At 38.6% G+C, this 22,235-nt stretch overlaps 1 pseudogene; it reads left to right on the top strand.

The window, feature by feature from the left end:
• Nucleotides 1-2,173: 2,173 nt before the first annotated feature.
• The window catches only part of LOC150015834 (elongation factor 1-alpha 1 pseudogene), a 54,665-nt pseudogene continuing 34,603 nt past the window's right edge, over nucleotides 2,174-22,235 (top strand).

Raw genomic sequence — 22,235 nt, 5'->3', positions numbered from 1 at the left:
TAAAACAGCCCCACCAATAATTATTAATTATATTTCTCTCCTTTATTAATGGCACTGTCTAATAACTTTGAGCTTTGTCACCTTCATTGAGAAAAATTACTTAATCCATTTATGCATAAATTCCTTTATCAATAAAGTATACACATTAAAGTGATTTCTTCTAGGATAAAAATAATTTTTTGACTTAATAAATTCAAATAAATTAATTTCCTTCTGGCAGAGTATTATGTAATTTTTTAAAAATTGCCAATATTTAAAAACTTAGGGGCAAAAATGAAAATTAAAGAAATATGAGGCATGTCAACCAATCACAAAATGTGGACTTTATTTGTATTCTAATTTAAACAAACTATCAAAAAGAAATATGACATTTATAAGACATCTGGAAATTTGACTTACTGATTAGGTAAATATAATAAGAATCAACTGTTTCTTTTAATAATGGTATTATGGTTATGCTTTTTAAAACTTTATCATGGAGAGAGAGAGTAAAATATTTATGGATGAAACGACACAGTGTCTGAGATCTGCTTCATAATGATATGGAGTTGGGAAATGGATGAGTTTGTGAGTCTGACGATTTGATAATTATTGAAACTGTATGATGGGTATCTGAGGGTTGATTTCATTATGATGATTACTTATTATATTAAATTTGTCCTTACTAAAAGTTTTAAGTATAGACTTTTCTGCAATAAAATATAACTTTTACTCAGTGGCTCATTATGTGGGTCAGAGGGCAGCTCCTGACTTAGATATACATCTACTCTACTGGCTTTTTAATTGCACTTGGATCTTGGCAAATAGCATAACTTTGTTAAGGTTCACTTTATGAAAAAATGAAAGTCTCTTTTTAATGTTTATGGTACAAATGAGTAAACCCTTCAAATGAATTGTTTTATTTTATTTTTCAATTACTAAACTTTACAGTCAATATTATTTTGCATTAGTTTTAGGTGTATGACATAGTGATTAGACGATCATATATTTTACAAAGTGATATTCCTTATATCTCAAGTACCCACTTGGCACCATCATGAATTGTTTTAAATAGTTGGTTCAGATTAGCAAAAGTATGCTGTATTTCCCTGGACTTCTAAAGTCATTAAAAATATTATATTGTCCACATGTAACAAATTAAACCCTATACTTAAAACAGACTTGTTTATTCATTTCTAAATTGTTCTGTTTTTTATTATGTAAATAATTTTATTTTAATATTTTTTATGATTATCTGCATTTATTTGCATCATCCTCCCTTTTTACTCTTTCATTTTAAAATTAGTATAAAGAAAAATTGTGAAAATATTAAGATCTTGGTCTAAACCAAGTGGCAAGCTTGCTTATTATTTTAAGCTTCAGTACTTACTAAAATTATGCCTCACGTTCTGACTTTTGTAGTAATCTACCACATAGTTCATGAGATCTAGATCTCCTAGCATTTCTCTGATATTTAAGATAAACTGTAATAGGTCATACACTGCCAAGAACTGTATCATTGTCTATTTAAAACAAAAATGTATATAAATATAGTCATACTTTTTATGTCTCTATATGCACAGATTACAGTTTGGAGTTAATTTTTACTTTTTCTGTTTCCTGCCTTCAAAGTCACAAGTTCTGGTCAGTTCATCATTTTCTCCTGTCTTCTGTGCAGTGGTTTTCTCTAGGAAGTGGATGCACAACTGCTCCTTCCTCAGGCTCACCTGGAGGGCCAAGACCTCTGATCTGGGTCTGGCTCTGGACCTGGCTGTTGTCCTTGTTTGCCAGCTTAAGTTTCTCTTCTGCATGGTGTCCCCAGCCTTGCTTTTCCATTCTTTTATGTAATCCTCAACACATTCCAACAGCACGTTTTCCTCCATTTGCACGTAGCCTTCGATCACCTCCTTCTGTTTCTCAAACTGTCTGAAGAGGCCAGAAAAAGACTTTTCCATGGAGTTCAGGTCTGCAGTAACTGAGTCTTCTTTCGGAACTTTCTGGGCCTCGGCTTTGGCAAGTTCCTTCTTTTTCTGAGTCTCCATCGTCTGATGCTGAATCCCCTCAAACTGTCCCTGACTGGGTCTATCTCTAGGTTTTTCCCATGGAGCTCCTCACCCCTGTTCTTTAGAAGCAGATTCTCCTTTTGTGTCGCTTCCACTGCCAGTTCCAGGTCGTTCTGCCAGTACTGCGGTCCATGCGTTATGGCCCTCGTGGCCCAGAAGGGCGCCCAAGCCCCAGAACATGCAGGCGGGCCCAGCACAGGAACTTCCGAGCTCTCAGGAACTCAAGTCCTACCAATGTCGACTCAGACAGACGTCTGGAGGAAAGCGCTCCTGCGCTGTGCCCCAGGCTTGCCTCAAAGGCGCCTTCCCAGGTCTCTGCCTTTCCAGAGCTGGTGGAACTTGGGGTAGAAGGACTGTTTCCTCAAGGCCCTCTCCTTGAACGGGAAGCACCAGCTGCTCCAGATAATACACCTTGGTCCCAGTGCCTAGAACCTCAGCTGAGACCCATCAAGACTCCTCATTCAGATCCAAGGAAGGTTCCGAAGGCTGCAGAAGAGGGCTTGCGCCCGACTGCTGGTGCAAGCAGATGCCGCCAGAGAATTCGAGGTTCCCTCCTTCCTCCGCTGCTCCCTTGGTAGCGCCTTCCGTGGTCTGCTCCACAGGGCTGTCACCCCCTGAAGCTGAAAGCACCTGCTGGCTTGGAGGTGAGTTCTCCGTGGCCACAAGCCAGGCCTCTCTGCCGTCTCCAATGGAATAAAATTTAGGTCATCCAGCTTGTCCCAGTTCAGGTTGTAAAGCCGCCTAGGAAGGGGGAATAGGACCCTTACTGCCTCCTGGGGGGTGGGGGGTGGGGGGAGAGCTTTTCCTGCCTCGCCTCTGGTCCCAGGAAGCTTTCACACTAGATGTCTTAACAGTTCCCTTGGTGGGGGTGGACTTTTGCTGGTAGCCTCATCAGAGAAGTCAGATTCTGGCCTTGGGGTCCCATTCCTTCAAGACTTAGCTATTGGCCTCTTTCTTCTGAGGTCTTGGGGACATCACCCGTCCGGCCTTGAGAGGGCCAGCCAGGAAACTGAGGAAGCAGAGCCGGGTGCAACCTTTCTCCAGCGGCTCTGGGAGAAGGTCCTCCTTCTGTCTTGGGATGCTATCCTGGGAGAGAGTCTTCTAGGATTCGGGGGGTGGATGTAATGCTCTTCTCTAAGGAATGAGAACAAATTATCGTGGAGTTGCCACTTGGTTTCCAGGTGTGGGGAGAGCTTGAAGGATCAAGGAATTTTCTAAATTCCTATACATTTCCCTTTAATCCATGCTTTAACTGCCTTTTGCAAATCATAGTAAGTTGCTTTTAAATTTTTATTCAGTTAAAATATTTTAAAATTTCTCTTGGGGCTTCTTCTTTGACCTATGAGTTATTTAGAATTGTGTTATTATGTAAATTATTGGGGATTTTCTTTTTGTTATTGATTTATAAGTTCATTCCATTGTTGACTGAGAACATACTTTGTGTAATTTATATTCTTTTAAAACTAAGATATGGCCGGGAATGTGGTCTGTCTTGGTGAATATTAATGTGAGCTTGAGAGAAATACAGATTTTTCTGCTGTCGAGTGGAGTATTTTATAGATGTCAATTAGATCAAGTTTATTGCTGTGCAGGTGATGCAAATCCACTGAATTAATCTACCAGCTACTGACAGAGGGATGTTGATTTCTCTGTAATAGTGGATTTGTCTATTTCTCTTTTAAGTTATATTGTTTTTTTCCCTCCTGTATTTTGATGCTCTGTTCTTAGGTACATATGCATTTAGGATTTTTATGTCTTTTGGAGAAATGACCTTTTTATCATTCATTATTCAGTGCTCTTCTTTATCCTGGATAACCTTCTGAATCTGCTTTGTCTGAAACTAATAGAGCTATTCCAGCTTTCTTTGGATTGGTATTAGCATAGCTTTCTCCATCCCTTTACTTTTCACCTTTATGTAGTCTTTATATTTCTTGTAAACAACATATATTTGGGTCTTATTTTCCTTTTTCTTTGATTTTTAATGCACTTGGACAATTCCTATCTTTCAATTGATGTTTTCAGACCATGCACATTTAAAGTGATTATTGTTCATTGTCATAGTTTATTATTATCTACTATTTGTAACCATTCTTATTCATTGCCCTTGCTTTTTGTTTCCTCTACCCCCCACCACCACTTTCTCTGCCTTCCTGGTTTTGAGTTCTTATATAATTCAATTTTATCTCCTTTCTTAGTATATCAATTGTACTTTTTAACAAACGATTTCCCAATGATTTCCTTGGATTTTAAGATATATATTCTAACTTATCTAAGTCTACCCATAAGAAGTACTACACCACTTCAGAGTAGTACAGGTACTCAGAATATTCCTAATTCCTGTTGTTGCTTATGATATTACTCTGTTAGTCTGTTATAACTAAATACCACAGATTGGGTGGCTTAAAAAACAGAATATGTTTTCTACTAGTTCTGGAGGTTGGGAAGTCAAAGAATAAGGTGCCAGCCAACTTGGTTTCTGGTGAGCTCTCCCTCTCTCTCTCTCTCTCTCTCTCTCTCTCTCTCTCTCTCTATATATATATATATATATATATATCGTCGGCAGCCGTCCGTCTCGAGAGACGATGGTGTAGCTTCTTAAGAGTCTATCTGCACCGCCGAGAATGGCTGTGCAGTCCGACTCGGGAGTGACACGGTATCTGTCTCCTCCCGTGTTGAATCGACATCTTGCGATGACGCTGGAGTGTCCTCTCCAGTGAAGCTGAAGCTACAGAGCCTGGGCAGGGTGATATGGAGGGTCTGCTGTTGCCCATGCAGCAGACCCCCCCTCTCTTCGCAGCTGAAGGGTCCAAGGGAAAGACGGAGTCAATACAGCTTGGCTTCAGGTGCGCCGCAGGAGTTGCCGGTGTTGACTACAACGTCAAACCGCCTTAGGGACTCCGGCTCCGGATTTTCTGTTGGGGTTTACTCCCTTAGCCTTTCCCCTGAAGAGGTATGCCGCAAGGCAGTGGAGGTTTTTTGGAGTCAGAGTTTTCCTTCTCTGATGTGCCCTGACTGGAAGATCGAACCAGCGACACTTAGCTCGCAGGCCGACGCTCAATCCACTGAGCCAAACCAGCCAGGGGTTCTCTCTCTCTCTCTCTATATACACACACACACACACACACACACACACACACACACACACACACACACACACACACAAGAAGGCAGATTTTATATTGCTGTGTCTTCATGTGGTAGAGAGAGATCCCAAAGTCTCCAGGTTTCCAATATTTCTTCTTATAAGGTCACTAATCCTATTGGATCAAAGCTCCACCCTTGGTACCTCATTATACTTCATTCCCTTCTTATAGGCCTTATCTCCTAATAAATAATGTTGGGGATTAGGACTTTAACATAATTTTAGGGAGACATAATTCATTCTATAGCAATTAGTATCATTTATTTTGCTTACCCATACACTATAACCACCTAATACATTTTTAACTAGCATTACTTTAAACAAACTATTATCTTTTAGATCTGTTAGGAATTTAAAAATAAAAATGTTTTAACTTCATTTATTCCTTCTCTGATATTCTTTGCTTACTTATGCAGAATGAAGTTCTGACCTATATCATTTTTCTTCTGCCTGAAGTTCTTTAAATTTTTCATGAAGGGTGAGTGGGCTAGCAATGAATTTTGTGTTTCTGATTAATCTGAGAATGTCTTTATTTCTCATTCACTTTTGAAAAGTAATTTTACAGGATATGTAATTTCAGGTTGGTATATTTTTTTCTTTCAACTATTTAAATATTTTGCCCAACTCTTTTCTTTCATGGTTTCTAATGAGAAGTCTAGCATAATTGTTGTTCTTTGTTTATCTCTTGATTCTTCCACTATTTTGTTTGATGTTCTACAGTTTAAATATGATATACCTGGGTGAAATTTTGCATGTTTATTTACCCTGCATGGTGTTCTCTGGGCTTCAGTAATATGTGTTTTGGTCATTGCCATTCATTTTAATAGATGCTCAGTCATTATCACTTAAAATATTTTTCCTATTTCATTCTTTCCTGTTTTTTTTCTATACTTCCAATTATAGGTATGTTACAGTTTTTGAAATTGTCCCACAGTTTTTTTTAATTTTCATTTTTTTCTCTTGCACTTCAGTTTGGGGAGCTTAGTCTTAGTTTCACAGCAAAATTTAGAAGAGGGTACATAGAGTTTCCACATACCACTTACCTTACACTCATGCAACTTTCCTCACAACCTATATTCACCAGAGTACATATTAACACATCATCACTTAGAGTCTTAAGTTTATATTATAGTTCACTCTTGGTAGTTTGAGAACTTTTATTGATATACCTTTAAATTCACTGATTCCTCAGTTGTATCATCTGATAGTGAGCCCATCCATCTAAGGCATTCTTCATTTCCTCACTGTGTTTTTGATTTTTAGCATTTACTTTTGATTCCTTGTAGTTTTTTATCTCTGTTAATATTGCATGTTGTCTACTTTTTTCATTGGAGCCTTTAAAATATTAATCATTGTTATTTTAAATTTCCTAAGTCTAGCATCTGTGTTAAATCAGATTTTGGTTCTGATAATTGCTTTGTCTCTTCAGACAACATTTGTTCTTGCCCTTTGGCAGGCCTTTAAATTTTTTTGTTGTAGACTAGGCAAGTTTATATTGGATAATAAGAACTGAAGTAAATAGGCTTTTATGTGAGTGTTTATGTTAATCTGACTGGGAGTTGGGTTGTGTTTGATCTTTGCTGTAGCAGTAGGTGCCATAGATTTCAAATTCCTGTAATATCCTTTATTGATTTCTCCTCCTGATTTTGGGGCTTCTCTATGTACTGCTCTCAGAGACAGCATGCCTCTTGCAGCTCTTTCAGCTATAATGTACTGGAGCAGCATTAGTGTGGTGGTAGAGTGTGGGGGAGAGGAGCATTCTATAATCCAATTAAGTCCTAGTCTTTCAGCGGGCCTGCATCTCAGGCTCTGACCTTCACAAGTGTTTCTGTCTCCCACTCCTACTTACTTTTCTGATTTCAATATTCTCAGTCTATTTTCTTTTTTCTAAAGTATATTTTATTGATTATGTTGTTACAGTAGTTCCAATTTTTTTTCCCTTTGCTTCCCTCTGCCCAGTATCCACCTTCCTTCCAGCAATCCCACCCTGCTTACTTCATGTCCATGGGTCATGCATATAAGTTCTTTGGCTTCACCCTTTCCTATATTATTCTTAACTTCCCCCTGTCTATTTTGTACCAACAAATTATGCTTCTTAATCCCTGCACCATTTACCCATTTTTCCCCTTCTCCACTCCCAACTGATAACCCTCCAAATAATCCCCATACCTATGATTCTGGTTTGCTTACTTGGATTTTTTTTTTATTCTTTAGATTCAGTTGTTGATAGTTGTGAATTTGTTGCCATTTTAATGTTCATAATTTTGATCTTCTTTTTCTTAAGTAAGTCCCTTTGACATTTCATATAATAATGGCTTGGTGATGAACTCCTTTAGCTTTATCTTGTCTGGGAAGCACTTTATCTGCCCTTCCATTCTAAATGTTAGCTTTGCTGGATAGAGTAGTCTTGGTTGTAAGCCCTTGTTTTTCATCATCTTGAATACTTCTTGCCAGTCCCTTCTTATCTGCAAAGTTTCTTTAGGCACCCCTTTGTGGGTAACTCTTTGTTTTCCCTTGCTGCTTTTAAGATTCCCTCTTTCTCTTTCAGCTTTGGCATTTTAATTATGATGTGTCTTTGTGTGGTCCTTTTTGGGACTCTCTGTGCTTCCTGGACTTGTATGACCATTTCTTTTGCAAAATTTGGAAAGTTTTCTTTCATTATTTTTTCACATAAGTTTTCAATTTCTTGTTCTTCCTCTTCTCTTTCTGGCACCCCTATGGTTTGGATGTTGGCGTGTTTAAAGTTGTCCCAGAGGTTCTTAAGCCTCTCCTCATTTTTTTTTTCTATTCTTGTTTCCTCATCCTGTACTGGTTGACTGTTTTTTTCTTCCTTATGTTCCAAATCATTTATTTGAACCCTGGTGTCCTTCCCTTCACCATTGGGTTTGTGTGGATTTTCCTTTGTTTCAGTTAACATGGCCTTCACTTCTTCCCTTATGTGATTGCTGTACTTAAACACATCTGTCAAGCCTGTGAGCATCTTTATCACCAGTGTTTTGAACTCTTCATTTGTTAGGTTGTCTATCTCCTCATTTGTTAGGTTGGCTCTCTTCTCATCGCTTAGTTCTCCCACTGGAACTTTGATCCATTCCCCCTTTTGGGCCATACTTCTCTTTCTGCTCATTTTGACAAGCTGTCCCTCCTGTCACTTTGTAAGGGGCAGAACTTTGGGGGATTTGTCAGTACAGGGCGACCTGTTTCAAAATGTGTGGTACTATATTTGGGGGAGGGGTGTGAAAGGGAACAATGTCACTTGCCCAGCACTCGCCCCTTTTCCAGGCACTTCTCCCTCTTCTGTATGGGACTGGTGCCTCTCTAGGTGTTGTCCTGGCTATTGTTTCCCAAGTGGGTGGGTCTGCGGATGTTCTAGGACTGTGGGGGCCCTTTAAATAAGCGGACTCTGCTGAGAGATCAGCAGTTTCTTTCTCTGCTCCAACCCCCACTGGTTTTCACAGTCAAAAGTAATGAGGCTTTATTTTCCCCGGCTCTGGGACCGAGAGCTTCACAGTCTGGTGTGGTGCTGGGAATGCTCCCCAGTGTTCCTCCTTTCTTTTTAAAACATGTGACGGCACTTTCTGCCAGCCTGTCGCTCCCACCGCTGCTGCCACCACCACACCGCATCCTCTCCACTTCTGCTCCACCCCTCCTACCTGTCTGGATGAGTATTTCTTCTTTAAGTCTTTGTTGGACTTCCATGCAGCTCGGTTTTCTGGAACTTCTGGTTGTCTCTAGTTTTGAAGTAGTTGTATTCCTTCTTAGTTGTGGAAGGAGCTGTAGCATGTCTGTCTAGGCCTCCATCTTGGCCAGAAGTCCTCAGTCTATTTTCTTGATATCCTGAGCCATGCAATTTTTTTCCCTTTAGGTGAGATAAATCTAGTGGGGACTGTAGTTGAGAGGAATCCCTCTCCCCAGTTAGAATTAGGGTTCAAAATTTTAAAATTGTGACTTGACAGACTACTATCCCATGGAGGGTAGGCTTTTGTTATGGTGAATGCTCTAGACGTGTTTCACAATGTTTCTCTTCATCCTTACTTGCCATGGCTACAGTGGTTCTTTCCTGTATCCTCACCATAACAGTGGATCTGTTCTTGGAAGGAAAACTCAGGAAAGTATGGGCCCCATAATCATTAGGCCACCTTGAAACTTTTCACTTTCATGTTAGTCTACACACAGTGTGTAGCAATTTGTCAAAACTGTCATTTAAGTGTTCCTGTCCACTGCTCTAGCAGTTTCTGCTGTAGGTACATAGATCTCAATTGTGATTCACCTTTCTCTCCATGTCTTAGAGTGGCAGTTTGCCCCCAAGACCTCGGTTCTCCAATGGATCCAAAAAAGTCACTCATTTTCATTTTCCCAGGTTTTTCCTCATTGTAAGAATGAGAGTGATCACTTTGAAGCCATTTATATTAATATTTTTGAACTGAAAGTGAAAGTCCTATCATGCTTCTTTTTCTAAAAATTTAAAATTGATTTTAGATATTTTAAATGTCTAAGCATTGCTACCTCAACTAATTTTAGTTCACAATACCTAAATGGTATCAAATATGCTGTAGCAACCTAATTTTTGCCTTAAATATTTTGGGGCACTCTTATGCTAACATTTGAATAGAATCTTAAATAAAAATTCTTGCTAAATGCTCAGGGATGTCTAGTGAATGTTTTGAAATCTTCCACAAATATAACAGATATGTATATATAACATGCTTACTAAATGCTTACTAAAGACAGACTTACTAAATACTTGAGGACTTTGCCGAAGTGTTATTACCCCTTTTCCAAATAAGGGCTCTAAGGCAGCAGAGGCATTTGAAGTTTGCTGGTTCTGCTACTTTAGGAAGAACATCTAGATGTCACATTAATACCTTAGGCATTGACCAGAGGAAATGACACCATATTTTCTTTTCATTTTAAAGATCTTGCTCACATTAAAAATATAAATTTTATGTTAAGAGGGAAAATAAATTACTGTGACACTATAACTGAATCGGCAGCAAAGTTTATTCATTTTGCTACTGTACAAGTTAGAGACTACTAGGATGAATTCCAGGTGATGATTCTACATGTTGCACAAGTAAATGGGAGCCAAAAATAGAATCGCTCACAAACCAGTGCTTAATTATAGTAGCAGCTCATGATGTTGATTTTTGTTTGATATTTAAACAAATAGATTTAAACTACATTAGTAATTTTAGAGATAATCCATGCAGTACTACAAATAATCGAATGCACTCAGACACAGTATTTTTAAAAAATCTTATCTTAAAGTACTTGGAATAATTGCATTATCAAGGGATATTTTTCCTGCTCTTGTATATTACTTTGCCTATATTTCAGTTTCATTTTCCTATGACTTAGTTTAGAAATATAGTAATTCAACATAAGTTTCAAAATTATCCTACTTTAAAACATTCTATTTTTTTTTAACAGTGGATTATGCTGTGTGTCTGACATGTTTCCAGTAAAATTTGGAATCCAAAGTGGGCAGATTTCTTTAGCCTAAATTACCAATTGGTTCTTAAAATAAAATTATTAAATTATCTTAAGAAGAAAGTCCTAGTGGAAGCCTAATTAATATTAAAGTAATAAATAATAATTATTAAATTAATTAAATATTACATCAATAACAAGTGAAACCAAAAATCATTTATCACTTTGACAAAAAATTAGAATTTATTGGATTATCTCAGTTTTTGTAATGCCATTGAATTTTTACAGAAAAGCACATGTGCTTTGATTTATGAGTTAGATTGTAGACATACTTAAGAAAATATTGTGCACTCAGATTTTAAAAAATCAAACGGAGCACACATAATGAGTTTTATGTGCTGTAGTTAAGTAGAAAATTATGTCTAAGTTGATGCATACATATGGCCACTTTCCAACTCAAACTCAAGATGCATGAGCTTCTTTTCACAGAGACTAACACTTCATCATTTTCAGGCTTGGCAATGAGAGTCTTCCCAAAGAAACAACAAGTGTTTTATATGCCCAGTTCTAGAATTATATTTGACTGGTACTATTTCTCAAAACCATATCTTAATTTGTTTCCAGGACTTTACTGGCAATTGCTTGATGCATTCTCACATTTATGTATAAAGTCTTAAAGTGAATCTTTCCAGAATAAGAAGACCAGAGAGGACTTAAAAAAAGGATTTGAAAATGAAAATATATGATAAAGGTAGCAATTACAAAGGAAATAATATTCAATAAATTTGAACTCATGATGTGTAAGGACTTTGGGAAGCAGTAATACAGTGTTATTTATGCTGTTCTGTGCTCCTTAGAAGTTTTTATTCAAATCATTTTCATTCAAGGCAGAGTTTAGTAATGTTTTCATACAATTAGCAAAACTTAATTTTTATAATAAAGTAAAACAGAGATATAGTTATCTCTAGCTGAACTTTTTGATAACACTCTATATGAAGAAGTGGTAGCTGAGTCCTGTCTTTAAAATTTCTTGTAGGCAGGCACAGAGAGAAAACATTAGAGGCTAAAAGGCCAGTCTGAGCACATAGTATGAGAATGTGGAATGTGTTCTCAGTAGTACAGAATACCTCACTTTTGCTTTGGTGGAAGATACATGGTCACTAGGATTCAGAATTCAAACTTGACTATGGCCAGTTTTTTTAAGAAATGACTTTAGAATTTAGAACCATTATTTTTGGAAGCATTTCTAGCCTGGGAGAAGCAAGGAGGTAATTACAGTTACCCAGGGAATAGGAAATTCTTTTTGGCAATATAAATAAAAAACTAGAATATTGTGATAGGTAGTTTAGAGTTAGAATTAATGTTTTTGGTAACATTAAAAATGAAAGTGAGGAAAGAGTCAAAGATAATTGGCTTCAAACTTAGATCATTGATGCTGTTATGCCTTAAATTGGAAAGAAAATGAAGAGCAGATTTTAAAGAAGAAATTGTTTATTTGGCTATTTTGATTTTTGGGTGTTGTCTGTTAGAGAATCCTTGAATTCCTCATGATAATTTGACTGTATTATAGATAGTAAATTAAGTCTAAAAGTGACTAAGATCACATGATCTGTGAGGTACTAAGTAGATATTTTAAAAAAATTTTGTCTACCACAGCAGTTGTTTTTTTCCATGATGCACACTTTTGTTTTTTGGAAATATGGGTGGCAGGTAGTATCTCTTAAAGGACTAGAGAATGTGCCAAGAAGGGGTCTTATAGGCCAGGGCACACACTCTCACTTTGCCACTTCAGTTCTATGACCTGGAACATCATACTCAGCCACAATGAGTTTTAGTTTATTTTCATGTTAAAATGTGGTAATAACACCCACCTATAAACTTCTTGAAAGGTTGTATGCAATAATATTGTAATGAAGTAATATGAAAATAGGAAAATTTATATAATACTGAAAAATAAGTAACAATGAATATCAAAGATTTTTTCCTAAATTGAATGCATATGTCATTATATTAAATGCTGATATCAAACCGCCCTGGCTGGTTTAGCTCAGTGGATTGAGCGTCGGCCTGCGAGCTAAGTGTCGCTGGTTCGATCTTCCAGTCAGGGTACATCAGAGAAGGAAAACTCTGACTCCAAAAAACCTCCGCTGCCTTGCGGCATACCTCTTCAGGGGAAAGGCTAAGGGAGTAAACCCCGACAGAAAATCCGGAGCCGGAGTCCCTAAGGCGGTTTGACGTTGTAGTCAACACCGGCAACTCCTGCGGCGCACCTGAAGCCAAGCTGTATTGACTCCGTCTTTCCCTTGGACCCTTCAGCTGCGAAGAGAGGGGGGGTCTGCTGCATGGGCAACAGCAGACCCTCCTTATCACCCTGCCCAGGCTCTGTAGCTTCAGCGTCATCGCAAGATGTCGATTCAACACGGGAGGAGACAGATACTACCATGTCACTCCCGAGTCGGACTGCACGGCCATTCTCGGCGGTGCGGATGGACTCTTAAGAAGCTACACCATCGTCTCTCGAGACGGACGGCTGCCGACGACGATATCAAACCATTGTCTCAAAAACACATCTAAGTACAAATATGAAAACAAAATAAGATCCTGTTATGCCTATTTGGAAGCAGTAGAGATGAAGACGGTGTGAAACTATAGGACAGATTGGGAAATCAGTTGTAGCCTTTTAACATTCCACTGTTATCAGTACTTTTCAAAATGAACTGCCCTTTACTTGCATGACAGTCAAAAACCTGAGAAGCTATAGATAATCACATGTTGTATTTAGAGTATGGACCAAAGGTACATGTGACAATAAAGACAGAAATTGTGACTGCCCCATGACATGATTTTTTCTTAATACAACAGGGCTAATATATATTTCAGCAGCTCCAGGATAGAGAGTAAACATGGTCTCATTATATTTGTGCCATGGAATCTGGCCCTGGTGCATAGGACTCTCCAGAAACAAGGGAGAGTCTATACAAAGAAAACAGTTACTACTAAACAGCCCATGATTCAGTTACCTCCATCCTCCCTTCAAAAGGCTGTGTTGTATAATTAACTGATGGTATGAACTGACATCAGTTCCTTATTAGGAAAACACAGACTGGCCATTTTACAGAAAGAAGAGGAAGACAATTTACCTCACTTGGTGTTTGTTTCTAGGAGTTACTAATAACATTCCTTGCTTTACTTCTCTCAAGAAGGAGAAACACCTCTGCTTATAGGAAAATAGCAATATCTTTCTATTCATATATCATATTATGTAGTAGTAATGAGCATACCCTTTGGTGTCAGACAAATGTGGGTATGGATCACTCATCTGCCACTAGCAAATAGGTGTTTTCCTCTAGATATGATATTTAAATTTATGCTAAGCCACGATTTTCTTATTTGTAGAAGAGGAATAATAAAGTGTAAAAATAACAGCCCATACGTTACTTTGTAGAATAAATGTCATCTTTTCTTCATCATCGAATAAAAATTTACCCACTGTCATTTTAATCCCATGAATAATGTTCTGCTCACTGCCCAATCCCAAAGCTAATGACATATATTTTTAAGTTTTTGTTGTAACAGTACTCCACTTCTAGGTACAAATTATTTTCTAGTTATAGATTGGTGAGTAGTAAACTACTGTAAAACATAGTGCTTTAAAACAGCAATTTATTATTATCTTTCACAACTTTGTGGTTTGACCAGACTCCCTGGTGGTTCTTTCTGAGGTCTTATACATATTTGTAGTCAGATGTTGGCTAGGGTTGAAGTCTTCTGAAGTCTTGACTGGACAGCACATTTCAGATGATTCATTCACATGATTGGTGGTTGATGTTGGCCTAAAGATAAGCTGCGCACGTTGACTGAAGCATAGCTTCTCTCTGTGACTTTGGCTTTTTAAAACATGGCAACTGGGTTCTGAAAGTACAAGTGTCAGGAAGCAGGAGCTGCCAGGTATGTTAAAGACTATGCTTAGAACTGGTACAGTGCCACTTCTGCCATATTCTATTAGTCAAAACAGTTACAAGGCCTGTCTAAATTCAGGGTGATAGAGAAATAGCCTTCACGCCTTGTGTGTGAAGTGGCAGGGTCACACTGGAGAAGACCATAGAGATTGATGGATTGTGTTGCAACTCTCTTTGGAAAATACTATCTCCACATATGATAAGCAAGCCAGGGCTGCTTGTTAAAGTGAATCCTTTTCTTTTTATTGTCTCCTTCTTATCCTTTCTCCTCTGCATTTATGTTTGTTGTCTTCTCCTTGTCCATCTGGTTCTCACATAACAACCTTGCCGAAAGTTGTTGCTACAATTTAGAAATGGCTGGGTTGAAGTTTCTAGACATTGAGAATGAACTCTGTGTTTTACTCTGTCTCTCTAGATCTGTTTTCTGAAGTTTGGGCACAGCTCATCTCAATGAAATTATAAATTCTGATACTTTCATGGCTTAGGGGAAGTTGTTAATTTTATTTGCTTTGGCTTTGGTTACCAGTCTAATGTATATGAGGCAAAAGAATGTTCCATGTCAGTTCATTCACATCCTTCATGCATTGCGTAGTGATTTTAGACCAAAGGCCCAGTTATAATTAACATACTATTTGATTACTTCATGCTGTGTAATCCTCTATTTGAGTCCTCTTGGCAAGGCGGGACCTAGGTTAATATGGATTTTCAGGTCAAAGGCCTGATGACAATTTATGAATATAATGAACATAATTTATATAACTTGTAAAAAAAACTTAGCATAAGATACAAAGAAAAAAAAACTAATTTCTGTATTGGGACAAAATCATGGCCCTTTGAAAAACAGTGTTTCTGTAACAAACAGGAGAACTTTATAAATCTTCAACTCATATTTAATAAAATTCAAAAGAACATTTGATGAGATTGAATACATTAAAGGCATAGTCATGACAAAAAATCTGAAAAAGTGACTCTAGAGGAAAGCATGATTGACTGTTTTTCTTACAAAGCACACTTGGATAGAGTAAATATAAGATAGGGTGGTAGGGGAACCCATTTAGTGAAAGAGGACAAAGTTAAGAAAATGATAAATCATAAAAGCAAAATATAAAAGACAATAGAATTTACATATTACAGTCTCATTTAAATAATCTTTTTACATATTTAGTGAGCATGTATTATTATTTTATATCAAACACTGTCCTAATTGCTTGGGATAAAACACATAGTGTAGAAGACACTGCCCTTTTTTTCTGTTAGTGACTGAAGTCAAGCAAGTACAACAGAACTGATTTTTAAATGATATCTAATATATGAGTAATGAGTAAAGAAATCAATGATGTAGAGAGAGAATTTCTGAGGAAATATATATATATATACATATATATACATATATATATAAAAAATATCCGACTACACTTTTTTAAAAGTATATTTTATTGATTATGTTTTTATAGTAGCTCCAATATTTTTCCCGTTTACTCCCCTCTGCCCAGTACCTGCTTCCCTCCAGCAATCCCACTCCTCTTAGTTTATGTCCTTGGGCTGTGCATATAAGTTCTTTGGCTTCACCCTTTCCTATATTATTCTTAACACCCCCCTGTCTATTTTGTACCAACTAATTATGCTACTTAATCCCTGCACCATTTCCCCATTTGTCCCCCTTCCCCCTCCCAGCTGGTAACCCTCCAAATGATCCCCATACTTATGATTCTGTTCCTATTCTGGTTTGCTTAGTTGGATTTTGTTTTTATTCTTTGGATTCAGTTGTTGATAATTGTGAGTTTGTTGTCATTTTAGTGTTCATAGTTTTGATCTTCTTTTTCTTCAGTAAGTCCCTTTGACATTTCATATAATAATGGCTTGGTGATGATGAACTCCTTTAGCTTTACCTTGTCTGGGAAGCACTTCATCTGCCCTTCCATTCTAAATGATAGCTTTGCTGGATAGAGTAGTCTTGGTTGTAGGTTGCTTTTCATCACATTGAATACTGCTTGCCAGTCCCTTTCTGCCTGCAAAGTGTCCTCTGAGAAATCAGCTGATAGTCCTATAAGCACCCCCCTGTAGGCAACTCTCCACCTCTCTCTCGTTGCCTCCAGGACTCTGTCTTTATCTTTCACCTTTGGCATATCAATCATGATGCATCCTGGTGTGGTCCCCTCTGGGTCCAGCCTGTCCCGGACCCTTTGTGCTTCCCAGACCTGTTTGTCCATCTCCTTCACAAAATTTGGGAAGTTTTCCTCATTTTTTTCAATTTTTGCTTCCTCATTCTGCACTGGTTAACCGTTTTTTTCTTCCTTATGTTCCAAATCATTTATTTGAACCATGATTTCCTTCCCTTCACCATTGGTTTTGTGTGGATTTTTCTTCATTTCACTTAGCATAGCCTTCACTTCTTCTCTTATGTGCTTGCCGTATTCAAGCATATCTGTCAAGCCTGTGAGCATCTTTATCACAAGTGTTTTGAATTCTGTGTCTGTTAGGTTGTCTATCTCCTCATCTGTTAGGTTGGCTATTTCCTCATCGCTTAATTCTCCCACTGGAACCTCGATCCATTCCCCCTTTTGGGCCATACTTCTCTGTCTTCTCATTCTGACAGGCTCCTGCGTTTGTTTGCCTCTGCGTCTCAGGCAGAGCTGTTGCTCCTGTTACATTGTAAGCGGTGTAGCCTTAGGGATTCGTCAGTACAGGGTAACCTGTTTCACCACATTGTGGTGCCATATGTGGGGTAGGGGTGTGAGAGGGAACAATGCCACCTGCCCAGCATTTGCCCCTTTTCCAGGCACTTCTCCCTCTTCTGTATGGGACTGGCGCTGCTCTAGCTGCTTCCCTGGCCCTCGTTCCCAGAGTGGGTGAGTCTGCAGATGTTCTAGTACCATGGGGGCCCTTTAAACAAGCGGACTCTGCTGAAACCGGCTGTTTAGGCTTCCACCCCAACCACCACTTGTCTGCACAGTCAGAAACAATGAAGCTTTATTTTCCCCCACTCTGGGACCAAGAGCTGTGCAGTCTGGTGAGGAACTTGGAACACTACCCGGGTGTCCTTCCTGACTTTTTAAAACATGTGACTGCACTTTCTGCCGGCCTTCTGCTGTTGCTGCCACCATCACACCGCATCCTCTCTGCCCCTGATCCGTCCCTCCCTCCTGTCTGGATGAATATTTCTTCTTTATAACCTTGTTTGCTGGACTTCCATGCAGTTTGATTTTCTGGAACTTCTGGTTGTTTCTAGTTTTGAGGTAGTTGTATTCCTTCTTAGTTGTGGAGAGAGATACAGTGTGTAGGTCTTTGCCTCTGTCTTGGCTGGAAGTCGACGACTATGCTTTTTAACATTCATTTCTTTTCCTTCAGTTTGTGCCAGTTATTTCACTAGTTTTTATATTTTAGTTTTTTTTAAATCTCATATTTTGCTGCTCTCTTCTCTTGCTGCATTTTACCTTCTTTCTTCCTCTTCTTATTTTTGTTTTAAATTTTATTTTTTCTCTAGCTTTGGCTTGTTTCTATTCCACACTTTTACTATTTCCCCTGCTTCATCCTCTTAAAACCAATAGGAAAGGTGGGAGTAAAACTTTCATTATTTGCAGATGACGTGATTGTGTACATAAAAAGCCCTATAGTGTCCACCAAAAAACTACTCAATAAGAGAATTTAGCAAAACAGCGGGATATGAAGTTGATATTCAGAAATCAAAGAAATTGTTGTACACCAACAATTAAATATCAGAAACAGAAACTAGGAGTAAAATTCCATTAAATATAGCAACAACAAAAAATAAAGTACCTAGAAATAAACTTAACCAAGAAGGTAAAACACCTATACCCAGAAAACTACAGTACACTGAAGAAAGGAATTAAGGAAGATACAAATAAGTGGAAGTTTATACTGTGTTCGTGGATGGGAAGAATTAACATCATTAAAATGTCCATACTACCCAAAGCAATATATAGATCCAATGCAATCCCTATTAAAATACCAGTGACATATTTCACAGATTTAGAACAAATATTCCAAAAATTTATATGGAACCAAAAACAACCCTGAATAGCCTCAGCAGTTTCAGAAAGAAGAACAAACTAGGAGAGATCATAATACCTGATATTAAACTTTACTACAAAGCCACTGCAATCAAAACAGTCTGGTACTGGAGGGACTTCCGGCCAAGATGGAGGCTTAGATGGACACGCTTGGTCTCCCTCTACAACTAGAGAGGAATACAACTACTTCAAAACAAAAGATAACTAGAAACTCCAGAAAATAAAGCTACACGGAAGCCCAACGTATGAAGTTATAAACCAGAGGCGCCGTTTGGGCAGGTAGGAAGAGAGAAAGGGGGCGGGGCTGTTTGCGGTAGCACCAGGGACAGCGGCAGGGAAAGCAATCTCAGCTGCAGCCTAACCCCTGCAGCTTGCAAGCCCAACGCTGGGAAAAGCAGCCACTGCATCTCCCCGAACAGTGAGGCCCAGAGGGCAGGAGGACGGATCCTGGTCTCCTAGTGGAATAACTGTGTGAATCCATCTTGGACCCCCGCCCCCACACAAAGCGCCACAGGGCTGCGAAATAGGTTGCGGATCGCTGCCGGACGCTGGGTTGTGACCACAAAGCACCAAAGCGTGGCGAAAAAGGTTGCGGATTGGCGCCGGTCGCTGGGTTGTGACGAGTACACACGCACTGCCCCCTATAGCCGACCCAAAAAAACAAAATGCATCTGTCAAAATGAGGCAGACAGACAACTATAGAAATCCCGGTGGCGCAGCTCACCAGGCAACAGATGAAGAATCTGACAGATGAACAAATAAGAAACACATCAGAGGCTCAGTTCAGGGCCATTGTTATCAGGTGGCTTACAGAATTAACAAAAGATCTGGAAAAAGATGAGAAAGAATTGAAAAACACTCATACTGAAAGGAACAAAACCACATACGAGACAGATGGTGAGGAAATAAAATCCAGAGTTCAAATCAACAAACCAGAACATAGAGAAGGAACAAACAGTCAACCAGTGCAGAGAGAGGAAACGGGAAGCAAGGAAAATGATGAGAGGATCAGAAACATCTGGGACAGCTATAAGAGATCCAACATACGGATGATCGGATTGCCAGAGGGCGAAGAAGAAGAACTAGAAATTGAAAAATTAAGTGAAAATATAATAAAGCAGAACTTCCCAAACTTGGGGAAGGAAATAGACGTACAGGTCCAGGAAGCACAGAGAGTTCCAAAACAACTGGACCCAGGGAGAACCACTCCAAGACACATATAAATCAAAATGTCAAAAGTTAAAGATAAAGAGAGAATCTTAAAAGCAGCAAGAGAGAAGAAAAGAATCATGTACAAAGGGGTCCCAATTAGACTATCAGCTGACTTCTCAAGGGAGACCCTGCAGGCAGGAAGGGACTGGCAACAAATATTCAAAGTAATGAAAATCTAAAACCTACAACCATGAATACTTTATCCAGTGAAACTGTCACTCAGAATAGAAGGGCATAGAAAGTGTTTCCAGGACAAAATAAAACTGAAAGAGTTCATCAGATCCAAACCACTGTTATATGAGATGTTACAGGGACTGGTTTAGAAAAAGGAGGATCAAAACTATGAACACTAAAATGAAAACTGCATCACAAGAAACAACAACAGAAGCTAGGGAATTGAAACAAAGGCAAACTAAATAGGCAACGAGAGTGGAAAAAGAACTATAGGTATGGGGAGCATATTGGGGGGAGGTCAGCAGGGAAGGGGAAGGGGGAGAGGGAGGGAGATGATATAGGAATTAAGAAACATCGTAGGAGGGAATGGAATAGACAGAGAGGGGTTGAGAAGAACTATATGCACAACCAATGGACATGGACTAAAAAGGGGGGACAAGGGGAGGGAGGGGGGCCACCAGGTGGAGGGGAGCAGAGGGAAGGGAAATTGGAACTAATGTAACACTGTAATCAATAAAACACATAAAAAAAAAAAAAACAGTCTGGTACTGCCATAAGAACAGACACATAGATTGATGGAACAGAGTAGAGAACCCAGAAATAAACCCAGGTCTATATGGTCAATTAATATTTGACAAAATGGACAGGAATATACAATGGAGTAAAAATAACCTCTCCAATAAATGGTGTTGGGTGATCTGGATAAGTACATGCAAAATAATGAAAATGGACCACCAACTTACACCATAAACCAGAATAAAATTAAGATGAATAAAAGACAAATAAAAGTCCATAAAAGTCTTGGAGGAAAACATAGGTAGTAAAATTTCAGATATCTTATGCAGGAATATTTTTGTTGATATATCTCCTAGGGCAAGGGAGATAAAGGAAAAAAGTAAAGAACTGGGATTACATCAAAGTAAAAAACTTCTGCACAGATAAAGAAACATTATCAAAATGAAAAGGGATCCAACTGTATGGGAAAACATTTTTGCCAATGATACCTCAGACAAGGGTTTGATCTCTGAAATATATAAAGAACTCATATGACTCAACATCAGTAAGACAAACAATCCAATTACAAAACGGGTAAAGGACCTGAACAAAGACTTCTCGAAGGAGAACATACAGAGGGCCCATAGGCTTATGAAAGGATGCTCAACATCACTGGCCTTCAGAGAGAGGCAAATTAAAACCACAATGAGATACAACCTCACAGCAGACAGAATGACCATCATTAACAAATCAATAAACAAGTGCTGGTGAGGATACGGAGGAAAGGGAACCCTAGTTCACTGTTGGTGGGAATGCAGACTGGTGCAGCCACTGTGGGAAATAGTATGAAACATCCGCAGAAAACTAAAAATGACACTGCCTTTTAACCCAGTAATTCCACTGCCGGGATTATACCTAAAGAATCCTGATACACCAATTCACAAGAAGCTCTGCACCCCTATGTTCATAGCAGTATTGTTTACAATAGCCAAGTGATAGAAATAGCCTAAGTGCCCATCAGTAAATGAGTGGATCAGAAAACTGTGGTACATTTACACAATGGAATACTATGCAGCAGAAGGAAAGAACTCCTACCTTTCATGACAGCATGGATGGAACTAGAGAATAAATATTATGCTAAGTGAAGTAAGCCATCCAGTGAAAGACAAATATGATATGATCTCACCTATAAGAGGGACCTAATGACCAGAAACAAACTAATGAGCATAATAAAACCAGAAGCATGGACATATGGAACAGTGATAGTGACCAGGGGAGACATGGTGGAATGAAGAGGAAGGGACTTGTGAAAGAACATGTATAAATGATCCATGGACATGGAAAACAGTGTGGGGACTGAGTGTAGGAGTAGGGGGTGAACTGTGTGGAGGAAGGAAGAAGGGGGGAAATTTGGACAACTATAATAGAACAACAATAAAATATTTTAAAAAAAGAAGTCATGGATGACTTAGCTCCTCTTCCAAGATGCCCTCCTGAATTGCTATGCTAGTGAAATTAAGTACTGTGTAGAGAATAACACCTCTCAGTTTTGCCTATTGTTTATAATGGTCCTGGGCATCTTTTTTAAAATTGCTGTTTCTCCCTCTAAACACTATCTCTTTGATACAACCTATGGATCAAAAAGTTATCATAGTTTTTAAGGCCTACTACCTGAGAAAAACCATTGCCCAGGTTATTGCTGCAACTGAGGGAAACCTGGAGAAGGCACTGCTGCAATTCTGGAAGGATTGCA

This window comes from Furipterus horrens, unplaced genomic scaffold, assembly GCF_987537825.1.
Source record: "Furipterus horrens unplaced genomic scaffold, mFurHor1.1.pri manual_scaffold_3, whole genome shotgun sequence".
Lineage (NCBI taxonomy): Eukaryota > Metazoa > Chordata > Mammalia > Chiroptera > Furipteridae > Furipterus > Furipterus horrens.
This window is presented reverse-complemented; position numbering and strand designations above follow the sequence as displayed.